Source organism: Anabrus simplex, chromosome 2, assembly GCF_040414725.1.
Source record: "Anabrus simplex isolate iqAnaSimp1 chromosome 2, ASM4041472v1, whole genome shotgun sequence".
NCBI classification, from domain to species: domain Eukaryota; kingdom Metazoa; phylum Arthropoda; class Insecta; order Orthoptera; family Tettigoniidae; genus Anabrus; species Anabrus simplex.
This window is the reverse complement of record NC_090266.1, coordinates 903,574,007-903,586,350: the sequence shown is the minus strand read 5'-3', so window position 1 is coordinate 903,586,350 and position 12,344 is coordinate 903,574,007. Positions and strand designations below refer to the sequence as shown.

The following is a 12,344-nucleotide window of genomic DNA, read 5'->3' as shown; positions in this document are numbered from 1 at the left end:
TCCGGACTTAATAACCGCCTGGAATCGATTATGAAATGAGTCCACAAGGTCGTGCAGGTACACCGCATCGAAGTTCAGCCACTCTGTGAGAATCTGGTCTCGTAAATCCACCGAATTGCAGGGAGGCTGATGTCGGCATTTTACCGGCTGTTCCAACATGTCCCACAGATTTTCAATGGGGTTCCAGTCAGGTGAATTTGCAGGCCAATCGAGATGTAATACGGTGGGAGAATGTTCATAAAACCAGTCATATATGCGTCCATCCCAATGAACTTTGCTGTTGTCATTTTGAAAAATTGGGATATCAATAGCATACTCATCATGCAGATGTCTGAAAGACAACACCTGATCATCCAGAGTGTTTAAATAAACATGCTAGTTCATGTTAGTGGTCACCTCAGTGCAATCCATGATACGAAGAATATCACCAAAACATCACAGACCCACCTCCAGCTTGAACCTGACCTTGCACACATCCAGGATGAAATGCTTCATTTGGCTTTCCGGTGCACTCAACGAGGTGCATCATTTGAATACAGGCAAAAGAAGTGATTTGTCAGACCACATTACATTCCACCAGTCAGCTACTGTCCACGTTCAATGATTTCTAGTCCACTGAAGATGTGGAGCTTTCTGTGCCTGTGTGAGGAATGGCCTCTTGCGAGGTTACCGGCACCAAATGTCCATTGCATGCGGTTCCTGCCACAATGCTCTCCCGTGAACAGTTTAGGATGGACTTTCATTCACTGACTGTAACAATTTCTGTTGGGCTTGGAAGCAATTTTGATTCACAAGCCGTGAAAAGCGTCTCCGGTCCCTCTTAATCAGGATCTTTTACCGACTATAATTCTGACATCGTGTTTTGTGGGCATGTGTAGTATATCACTGCTTTTAGACACGTTGAACAGTCCACTGCGGAACACCAACAAATCCAGGAACTTCACGCACCGCATGACCATGTGCACGGCCAAACACGATTGCCCCTTTCTAACACACTCTCACATCCTTACATCTACCCATGTTGACGTACACTGTCCGCTTGAAATATCAATGTCTCACTGATCACTACTGCGTTACGCTCACGTAAGGCAATGTGCATACAGCTGAGCATGGACCCGTTTGCTGTACCATCTGAACAGGCTTAACAATCCATCAGTGCGTGCGCACCAGGGTGACTTATTTTTTGTCCAGTGAGTTTATATGCTGTTTAATGAATAAGAATCTGCAGCATGCAGCATTCTTGACCAGCTGTTTCTTTGGTGGGCATTTGTGAATTATCACCGATTGTGTGGACCACTAAAAATGATTACATTTTTTGTAATCATTAAATACTTCTATATTTTCATACATATGAAATTCTTTTGTATGTTTTTTATATAAACATGTTAACCATCCTCATGTTTAGTATCACAGTACTTTAGTTTTAAAATGCATCACTTAATTTTGTGTTTGATGAAAAGAAAATATTTCCCTTTGGTTTGTCATTAACTTCTCACAGGTGGTTCCACAGAAATAGTCTACAATTTCCACGACATGAATTTAAATCTTTAAACTTCATACATTAATAGCTCTGTAGAAATCCCAGGGTTGTAAGAAGAAGAAGAAAAAGAAAAGGAACAACAACAAGCTGAAACCCATCAAGATATGATGGTCAATGGGGAAAATACTTATTGAAGGATTTCCTTATATATGAAACTCCTTGCACATAGTGACCACTGAAATGTTCTCTCAAGTTTCCCTGACTTTCTCTGACCTACTAAGAAAAATGCCCCTGACCCACGAAAACTAAGTAACACGTTAATTCGCCAAACAGCATGTTTTACAAGGAATAAAAAAGGAAACTCCAGTCTCCACCATAATTCTCTCTCCACTTCCTTTTTTTCAATTATTTATGAAAAAACAATTACATGGATGCCACTTTCCATATAAAGAAATACTTTAATTGTAACATTTAACATATACCTTTATCTTATCATTTCCAAGGAACAAAGTTACAACTAACTTATTAATAGAGTAATTCAAATATGAAAATAAAATTATTTTACCACAGCAATCTAATACTGTTTCATGTGAATTTTAAGCACTCCTGAGATCAAAAGCAATTAACTCGTGTTTGTAATGTAAGTGAATATAATGAATTCCAATTAGACTAGGTTTATATTCAAAACAGTTTTCAAATCTGAAGACAAATCAGTCAGAAAAGAAAGGAATGAAATAGAAAAGTTTGCACTTATCGAAAGGATTACTGTTTGCGTTTTATGTTTTCTAGAACTACTTTCTTCCTTTCAATTTCAGCATCCTGCTTTTCTCTTTCAATTTTCAACTTTATCTGTTTTTCCTCCAAATCATTCAACTGTAATTCAACTTCCCTTTTCTCCAGTTTATTCTTTCCCTCTTCTGATTGCATTTCTTTTTTCTTTTTCGGGTATGACTGATACCTTCTTCTTGAAGCTCGAATTGTGGTCAGCATACTTCTATTGACAGTAACATTCCTCGAACCACCAACATGTTTCACACTATCAAAAATTATTCTCTGGGACACAAGTGATTCTTCTAGAAGATTTTCGACTAGTAAATATTTCTTTTCAAAAACAATATAAATATAAGTCACCACCTTATCAATACAAAATTTATTCACATTCAGCTAGTAAATATGGTCAAGACCGGTTTCGACCCCTAGGGGGTCATCTTCAGTTGACATGCATAAAAGATATATTTTACAAAAACATCACATATAATGATTAAAACTTAAATTAAGTCCAACTGATCATAAATGTTGGTATGTATGTCTTGGTACATTTGAGCTATTGTATGTGTCAATCCTAAGTTTCCCAGCATACAGTGTCTAATATACATCATCCATGAAATTACATGCTATTTTTCATGTTATCACTATCTAATTTGGGTTGTACAATGTGGAATGAGATATACATAAGTTTGTGTAAATTAATAGTAGTAAGTTCAGTAATATACATTAAAAATTTGGTTCTTAAATTACATTAATTGATTATTGATCAGTCATATGAAAATGTAGAATTATTGGTTTGGACACTTGTGATTAAAATATTAGTATGCAATACCTTGTTGGCATATATCTTAAATACTGAAGTATCAGTTTATAAAGCCTATTATTGTTATTTTATGTCTTGGAATAGGGTTGAACTTTTAGAAAACTATTTATTTTGTTGAGCATAGGCATTGGATAATCTTGTTAAATTGGACACATAACTAAAACAGTGGTATATATATACCTTGTTAAAAATACATTGCATACATCATTAATATGTGGTGCTATATATACATTGTTTACGGTAAAATGGGGTTAACGAAGTTTTCACAACAGTATTTGATTAGTTATAATGTTGCGATATAATGGGTCCGTAAAAATATATAACTATATATATAATTGCGGTTGGATAAGTATTTGTATAATCTGCTTGCAATTTAGGTAATATTTGGTTGTAATGTCTGGCGATATTTTGGGCAGCTACTGTTGTTAGAACTATTAAGAGTCTTGAATATTATTGATAGAGCATGTTCTTCTTTTCGTGTGCCGTAATATGTTGAGTTGGTGACATTTGTAAGAACCTAAATTGCAAGCAGATTATACAAATACTTATCCAACCGCAATTATGTATATAGTATATATTTTTATGGACCCATTATATCAGAACATTATAACTAATCAAATACTGTTGTGAAAACTTCGTTAACCCCATTTTACCCTAAACAATGTATATATAGCACCACATATTAATAATGTATGCAATGTATTTTTAACAAGGTGTATATATATACCACTGTTTTAGTTATGTGTCCAATTTAACAAGATTATCCAATGCCTATGCTCAACAAAACAAATAGTTTTCTAAAAGTTCAACCCTATTCCAAGACATAAAATAACAATAATAGGCTTTATAAACTGATACTTTAGTATTTAAGATATATGCCAACAAGGTATTGCATACTAATATTTTAATCACAAGTGTCCAAACCAATAATTCTACATTTTCATATGACTGATCAATAATCAATTAATGTAATTTAAGAACCAAATTTTTAATGTATATTACTGAACTTACTACTATTAATTTACACAAACGTATGTATATCTCATTCCACATTGTACAACCCAAATTAGATAGTGATAACATGAAAAATAGCATGTAATTTCATGGATGATGTATATTAGTTAACTACTTACCTTGACACTGTATGCTGGGAAACTTAGGATTGACACATACAATAGCTCAAATGTACCAAGACATACATACCAACATCTATGATCAGTTGGACTTAATTTAAGTTTTAATCATTATATGTGATGTTTTTGTAAAATATATCTTTTATGCATGTCAACTGAAGATGACCCCCTAGGGGTCGAAACCGGTCTTGACCATATTTACTAGCTGAATGTGAATAAATTTTGTATTGATAAGGTGGTGACTTATATTTATATTGTTTTTGTAAAGTAATATCTATCAATACGGAAATGAAACTTATAAACAACAGTAGTAAATATTTACTGACAGAAATGCCTGTCTCAACAATGCACTACCATGGGATAAAATGAAACAAAGTTTTATTACAGACCAGGGGTCTTCATATTTCTCATGTTCTCCAAAAGGATTGTAGTAAATTCATCCAATCCCAAGTCATCTGTTCTTTTAGAAATTAAGTCATTAATTTGTTTGTTGATTCCTGTATCCTTCTGTGCTTGCTAAGCTAGCAGACAGAACTGTCCTTTGGCCTTTTCAGCACTTTCATCACACATTCTCTGTTGTGTGTGTCCTCCGCGCTCAGCTCCGCGCCTACAAGCTCCGCAACCCGCCGCATCATCGATGTTTCCAGAGCCTACGAGATGACTGCACTGCGCCTGGCATGCTCGTCTGTCACGTCAGCCAGCGCTATATAATGAGCGACGTTCCTCGCCTTACCGAGGACTACCCCAGTGTCCAACGACCAGACCACACCACAAGTCAAACACAGAGGCATTCCTCTTAAAAATGTGTCTTGAACAGGTGGACTGACTGCTGGTTGTGAGGACTCACCTCCGGATATTGCCTCATCTTCCCTGATTCCCGTAGCCACGTCGAGCCCCGAGTCAAGCATTCTGCTACGCTCTCAAGTCCTCACCAGTGCTCCGACGACTATCTTAGCATTCTGCGAATTAAGATATTGATGCAAGTTCCTTGCAAGTCTAAGTCCAATACTAGCATTCTACTAACGCGACTCTCCCTACAAGTTACGCTTGTTATCCCACAGCAGATAGTTTTCGACTATCCAAGGACATTTCCCAGTGGAAAAGACTACCTCCTCAAGATAGGTGTGAAAGTGTATATAGAACTCTCTCTTTGTAAATATATATTTGTGCCACAGACTTTCAATCTAGCATTTAATAACAGCATTAACTGCGTGCAATCAATTAAGCTTCAAGACAAGTTTCATTACATTTCTTGTAAATACTGTATAAAACTATTGAAGCAATAAACTTTATGTTGTGTTACTGTATACCAAGTTCCTTGTATACAACACAACAAAATTGGCGAAGAGGAAAAGTACTACTGCCCCGCCAATTTAACAAAATTGGCGACGAGGTAAAGTTACGTGTCAGTCCCGCCAATTTAACAAAATTAGCAATGAAAAAAACTTTATTAGTGTGTATCGCCAACAACATTGGCAACGAGGTCCAAGTCACGCGCAGCACACATTCCCAGTGTTTCGCCATTTCATCAACATCGCTACGGGACACAGGCTCGCTACGCTAGCACTCTGCCAGCATTTCGCATTTGTACAGTGCAATTCTTCCCAGTGTATGCCCCGTTTGAACTACGGACAGCCAGTCAACGTTCACGGCTCGCACACCCGCACCTGTTCTCCACGGCATTCTCGTAGCGCCCGCTCTCTTTCTCTCTCACTCACAGGCGATCAATTGAAGGTCAAGCTTCCAGCCGGTCTCCTTACACGCTGTCTCGAAAGTTGTGCTCCCTCTCTCATCCGTCACCATGGCTACTACAGAGCAATTAGCGGCTATATTGCAGGCTTTGCAACAGCAACAATTCATGCAGCAACAGCAAACAGCATTGCTTACAGAAATACAAGCCCTCTCTGCTTCTACACAGCCTACCACCGTTCCTCAATTTTCTACGTTCGACCCGGAGAAAGAAGAATGGTCAGTGTACTTAGCCAGACTTCACCAACACTTCATCCGCCACTCCATTACGGACGAGAAGCGCCAACGTGCTCTTTTTCTCAGTTCTGTAGGAAACACTACCTGCGAACTACTGCAGAAATTAAGCCCCAGAGAGTAGATATCGGAAGTTCCTTTTGCACAGCTACTCGCTCACATCAGTGATCATTATGCTTAAGATCCTCACATCGTAGCAGCTCGCTACAAGTTTTTTCAATGCAGGATGAAACCGCACCAGACTCACACTGAATGGATTGTGGAATTACGAGGTCTCACCAAGAGTTGTAAATTTATCTGTTCCAAGGATGGTTGTAGCACGCCCTACACAGATTCACTTATTCGGGACATGGTTATTCTCCATACTCCCCACGACTATGTTAGTTTCGACGCTGTAAAAAGTAGTAACCCTTCTTTGGAAGAAGTACAGCGTATTGCCACAGTCTATGAGATGACTACCAAGACTGCAGCTGAAATAGCTACAAGACATGAAGTCTCTCACGTATCTCATACGGCCAGGATGCATTCTGCTCCTTCGAACCGCAAGGTCTGCTCGCTCTCTTCCAAGCGTGCCCGACAGGTTCCTTCTCGCTCTTCTACGAAGACGTGCATTTCTCAGAAAACTCCTCAGCCCCTGCCTTCCTGCAGAGGATGTTTTAAGCATCATGAACCCCGTGACTGCCGCTTCTTCAAAGCCACCTGTGATCGATGTCATAAAGTAGGACACATCAAGACTGTCTGAAAAGTACGTCCCGCCCTGCCAGTACTCTTCCGGCAAAGAAAACTAGTACGACGACACGACAAGACATGGAGGTTGATCAGATTAATCTCATTCTTCCTACTAGAAATTCCAGCAAGATCATCATTCCAATCTCTTTCCCCGATCACTCTACTAATTTTCAATTAGATACTGGATCACCTGTCTCCATCATCAACCTTGCTACGTATCACAACTTGGGATCGCCGTTTTCCTCTCCTGCTGATGTCCAACTTGTTACGTTTAACAAGAAGAAAATTGATATTAAGGGACAAATCACTATTCCAGCCAGATATAAAGATATTCATAAGGTCGTTACCTTGCTTGTAGTTAATGACTACACTGCATCTAATATTCTGGGCATGGTTCTATTTAATATATTTGATTTTCAAATTCAGGACGTCAATGTAGTCTCAGCCTTACAGCCCACCTCTGATGTCACCGATCTCCTCAAACAATTTCCAGAAGTCTTCGACTCTACATCAGGCACAGCCAAAGACTACACAGCTCATATCCAGCTGAAATCAGGAGCCAAGCCTCGCTTTTTCAAAGCACGTCCAGTCCCACTTGCACTTCAGGACTAAGTTACTCTAGAGTTACAGAGATGGATAGCAGACGGTATAGTAGTTCCCGTCAATTCCAGTAAATGGGCTACTCAACTCGTCGTAGTTCAGAAACCTAATGGCAATATTTGCATTTGTGGTGATTTTCGCTCTACCATCAACACTCAGGCTGAAGCCGACGTTTTTCCAATTCCCCGTCCTGAGGACTTATTTCACCGTTTAGCCGGTGGACAGTTCTTCTCCAAAGTGGATCTCAAAGAAGCCCATCTGCAGCTACTTTTAGATGAAGAATCCAAGCAGTGTCTCACGCTGAATACCCCTCTTGGACTTCTCCAGCTTCAGCGCCTACCTTTCGGTGTCTCTTCCTCCGCTGCGATTTTCCAGCGCTATTTAGCACAGCTTACTGCCTCTATTCCCGGTTGTGCTAACTACCTTGATGACATTCTTGTAACTGGCAAAGATCATCAAGAGCGCCTGCATAATCTGCGCCTACTCCTCACCAAATTGAAGGAAAATGGCCTCCGAGCAAATCTCGCTAAATGTACGTTCTTTCAACCTCAAGTTCACTACCTAGGTCATATCCTTGAAAAGACTGGCATTCGACCTAGCGAACGGAACATCTCTGCCATTGTCAACATGGCCGCACCGCAGAACATTAAGCAGCTCCAATCATTCATAGGCAAAGCAAACTATTATAGCAAGTTCATTCCACGCTTCGCTTCAGTAGCAGCTCCTCTGAACGTCTTACGCAAGAAAGGTGCTAAATTTCATTGGTCTCAGCAATGTCAACATACCTGGCAGACTATCAACAAGGCCTTCGTCCACGCTGTCAAGCTGACTCATTTTCAGCCCGGTAAGCTTCTCACTCTCGCCACGGACGTGTCTGATTATGGACTCAGCGCCGTTCTCTCCCAGAAGGATCGTCATGGACAAGAGTGTCCTACAGCCTTCGCTTCGAAGACACTCAACGAGCATCAACGTCACTACTCTCAAATCAAGAAAGAAGCTTTAGCTATTATATTTGGCATTCACCGTTTCAACGAGTATCTCTATGGCAACCATTTCCTCATCATTACTGATCACAAGCCTCTTGTTCACTTATTCCACCCTGGTAATAAGATCCCCGGACACTCCCTAAGGAAACTGCAAAGATGGTCCATATTTCTGTCTGACTACTCCTATCAGATTGTCTATCGTAGCACATCCCAGCATTGTAATGCTGATGCTCTCTCTCGCTTACCTGTAGGTCCTGATACTACTTTCGATTCTCAAGAATATGCATGTCTTCAGTTAGACACAGAACTTGAAGACACAGTCTCCAGTTTTCCCATTGACGCTACTTGCACCGCCAGAGCGACTGATAAGGATAGTACACTAGCTACAGTACGTACTTATATCCGCAATGGTTGGCCTCTTCAAACAAAGCTTCCTACCAGCCTTGCACCTTATCATCGTCTACAGCATCATCTCACGACTCGAGCCGGAGTCATACTATTGGAAACAGGCACCCTCTTCCGAGTGGTTATCCCACTTTGTCTACGCCGACAAGTTCTCGACTTATTACATGAAGGTCATTGGGAAATATCCCGCACCAAGCAACTCGCCCGTCAACACTGCTATTGGCCTGGTATTGACGCCGACATTGAGCGACTCATCCGCCACTGTGACCCATGTCAGATACATCAGAACGCACCGTCATTTGACCTAGCTCCATGGCTTCCTGCTACTTCTCCATGGGAACGAGTACACATAGATTTTGCTGGATCTTTTCTCAACTCTATGTGGCTCATAGTGATAGATTCTCTATCCAACTTTCCATACGTCGTAGAAATGCATTCTACTACTACAGAAGCTACCATTCGCACACTTCAGAAGATTTTCACTACTGAAGGTTTACCTCAAGTGCTCATTTCCGACAATGGTCCCCAATTTACTGCCACTCACTTCCAGAACTTCTGTACTCATAATGGCATTCGGCATATTCTGGCACCGCCTTTTCACCCACAGTCTAATGGTGCAGCTGAACGTTTTGTACAAACATTCAAGAAAAGCATGAAGAAAGCTGTATCTTCAGGTTTAAGTAAAGATCAAGCATTTGCAACTCCTAGGACGATATAGGACTATGCCTGGTTCTGACAACCTCACTCCAGCCCACAAGCTTCATGGACGCCCTCATCGCACTTTGCTTTCTTTGTTGCAGCCTCTTCCTGCCCAGCCGCAGCACTCGCAACCGAAGTTCAACACTCACGACAAAGTCTATGTCCGGACTTTCAAGTCCAATCCTCCCTGGATACCTGGTATCATCTGCCGTACCTTGGGCCATCGTCTCTAAGACATCCAGACCGCAGAGAAGTGCATCTGCCGCAACCAGGACCACATCCGCCTCCGCTATCGTCCATCTCCTTCTGTTGATTCTCTTGTAACACCTAACAAATCTATCGCCGAACGAGCTCTGGACCATTTAATCAACATGGGTTCTTTTCAGGATGATTCTACGCTCCTTCACCCAGCCCAGGCTCCGGGCAACACAAGAGACATGACCAACTCTCCAGCCCAGCATCGCTGCCGCCGCCAAAGCCGTCGCCGCTTCACGCCGTATCGGCGTAATTAGGAGGGGAGGGTGTTGTGTGTGTCCTCCGCGCTCAGCTCCGCACCTACAAGCTCCGCCAACCCGCCGCATCACCGATGTTTCCAGAGCCTACGAGAAGACTGCACTGCACCTGGCGTGCTCATCTGTGACGTCAGCCAGCGCTATATAAGGAGCGACATTCCTCGCCTTTCCGAGGACTACCCCAGTGTCCAACGACCAGACCACACCGCAAGTCAAACACAGAGGCAATCCTCTTAAAAATGTGTCTTGAACAGGTGGACTGACTGCTGGTTGTGAGGTCTCACCTCCAGACATTGCCTCATCTTCCCCGATTCCCGTAGCCACGTAGAGCCCCGAGTCAAGCATTCTGCTACGCTCTCAAGTCCTCACCAGTGCTCCGACGACTATCTTAGCATTCTGTGAATTAAGATATTGATGCAAGTTCCTTGCAAGTCCAAGTCTACTAACGCGACTCTCCCTACAAGTTCACTTGTTATCCCACAGCAGATAGTTTTCGACTATCCAAGGACATTTCCCAGTGGAATAGACTACCTCCTCAAGATAGGTGTGAAAGTGTATTATAGGACTCTCTCTTTGTAAATATATATTTGTGCCACAGACTTTCAATCTAGCATTTAATAACAGCATTAACTGCGTGCAATCAAAAAGCTTCAAGACAAATTTCATTATATTTCTTGTAAATACTGTATAAAACTATTGAAGCAATAAACTTTATGTTGTGTTACTGTATACCAAGTTCCTTGTATACAACATTCTCGTATGCCTGTTCAAGTTTTCAAGAACATCCTTTTTTTTTTTTTTTGCTAGGGGCTTTACGTCGCACCGACAGAGATAGGTCTTATGGCGACGATGGGATAGGAACGGCCTAGGAGTTGGAAGGAAGCGGCCGTGGCCTTAATTAAGGTACAGCCCCAGCATTTGCCTGGTGTGAAAATGGGAAACCACGGAAAACCATCTTCAGGGCTGCCGATAGTGGGATTCGAACCTACTATCTCCCGGATGCAAGCTCACAGCCGCGCACGGCCAACTCGCCCGGTAACAACGACATCAATCCTTTTCAATGCCACACTGGATTTGAGCAATATCATTTTACGGTCTAAGGCAATGAAACCTGCTGCTAAATGTGTTTTTAGAGGACATTTTCCTTTTCAGAACATTTAACTTGTTTGAGTAAGCTCTTGGCAGTCCACTTTTTCTACTGAACGAAGATTGGCACTATCTTGTAAGTCTACATTTATTAGCTTTTGGGAAGTACTTGCTTCAGCTATCTCCTCAGACTTAACAATAAATGGACATTGGAGCTTTCTTATAGGACAATATCAATCGCCACTTATCTGCATTTAGGGCTGTCAGACCAGGTGCAGATTCCGAATCAATAGTTTACAGAGTCTTTTCTTAAATTATTTGAAAAAAGTAGGAAATTCATTCAATATCTCCCGTAGTAAATTATTCCAATCCCTAATTCTTCTTCCTTAAACGAACACAGTCGATCCTCCATCACTCAAATTTTCAGTATCACGAAGAAACTTCAATTTCCTGGCCATCAGTCCTATTCTCTTCACGAGTATTCATTTCTCCATCACTCAAAATTTCATTATATGAATTTCTCAATTTATCGAAGCAAACATGTACTCCTAAGAAGCAGAAAATATTCTGTAACTTGAATTTTGTACAACTTATCTTATCACTAAACAAAGTAGTTTTTTTTTTTTTACAATTTTGCTTTACATCGCTCTGACACAGACAGATCTTATGGCAACAATGGGTTAGGAAAGGGCTAAGAAGTGGGAAGGAAGTGACCTTGCCCTTAATTAAGGTACAGCCCTAGCATTTGCATAGTGTGAAAGTGAGAAACCAGAAAGCCACATTCAGGGCTGCTGACAGTGGGGGTCAAACTAAAAATGAAGTCATACAAGGTACTCTTTAATTCTCAACTACATGGTTATTTCTTTCACAGTCATTTTTATGCATTAATTCCAAAACATGTCAAGATAAATGAACTACAACCATGTAACACTTCCCCTATCCCCAATGAACAAAGGACTTCAATTTGAAAAGTTCACCCTGTTCACAGTACTAAATTCAAATTTTAGTAAAACAACATTTCACACTATTTTCTTTGGCTCTAAATGAATCCCACAAGAGGTTATTCCAACACAAAGTACATCCAGAATGTGGGTCAGGTTATATTTATCTGTACCAAATGCAATGTATTGAAGCAGTGGC

At 40.9% G+C, this 12,344-nt stretch overlaps 1 protein-coding gene across 3 annotated transcripts in view; it reads right to left on the bottom strand.

Annotated features, from left to right (window-relative positions):
* LOC136864543 (F-box only protein 22) overlaps window positions 1-12,344 on the bottom strand; it is a 477,522-nt gene that overhangs the window by 147,609 nt on the left and 317,569 nt on the right. The gene's annotated exons all lie outside the window — the stretch shown is intronic.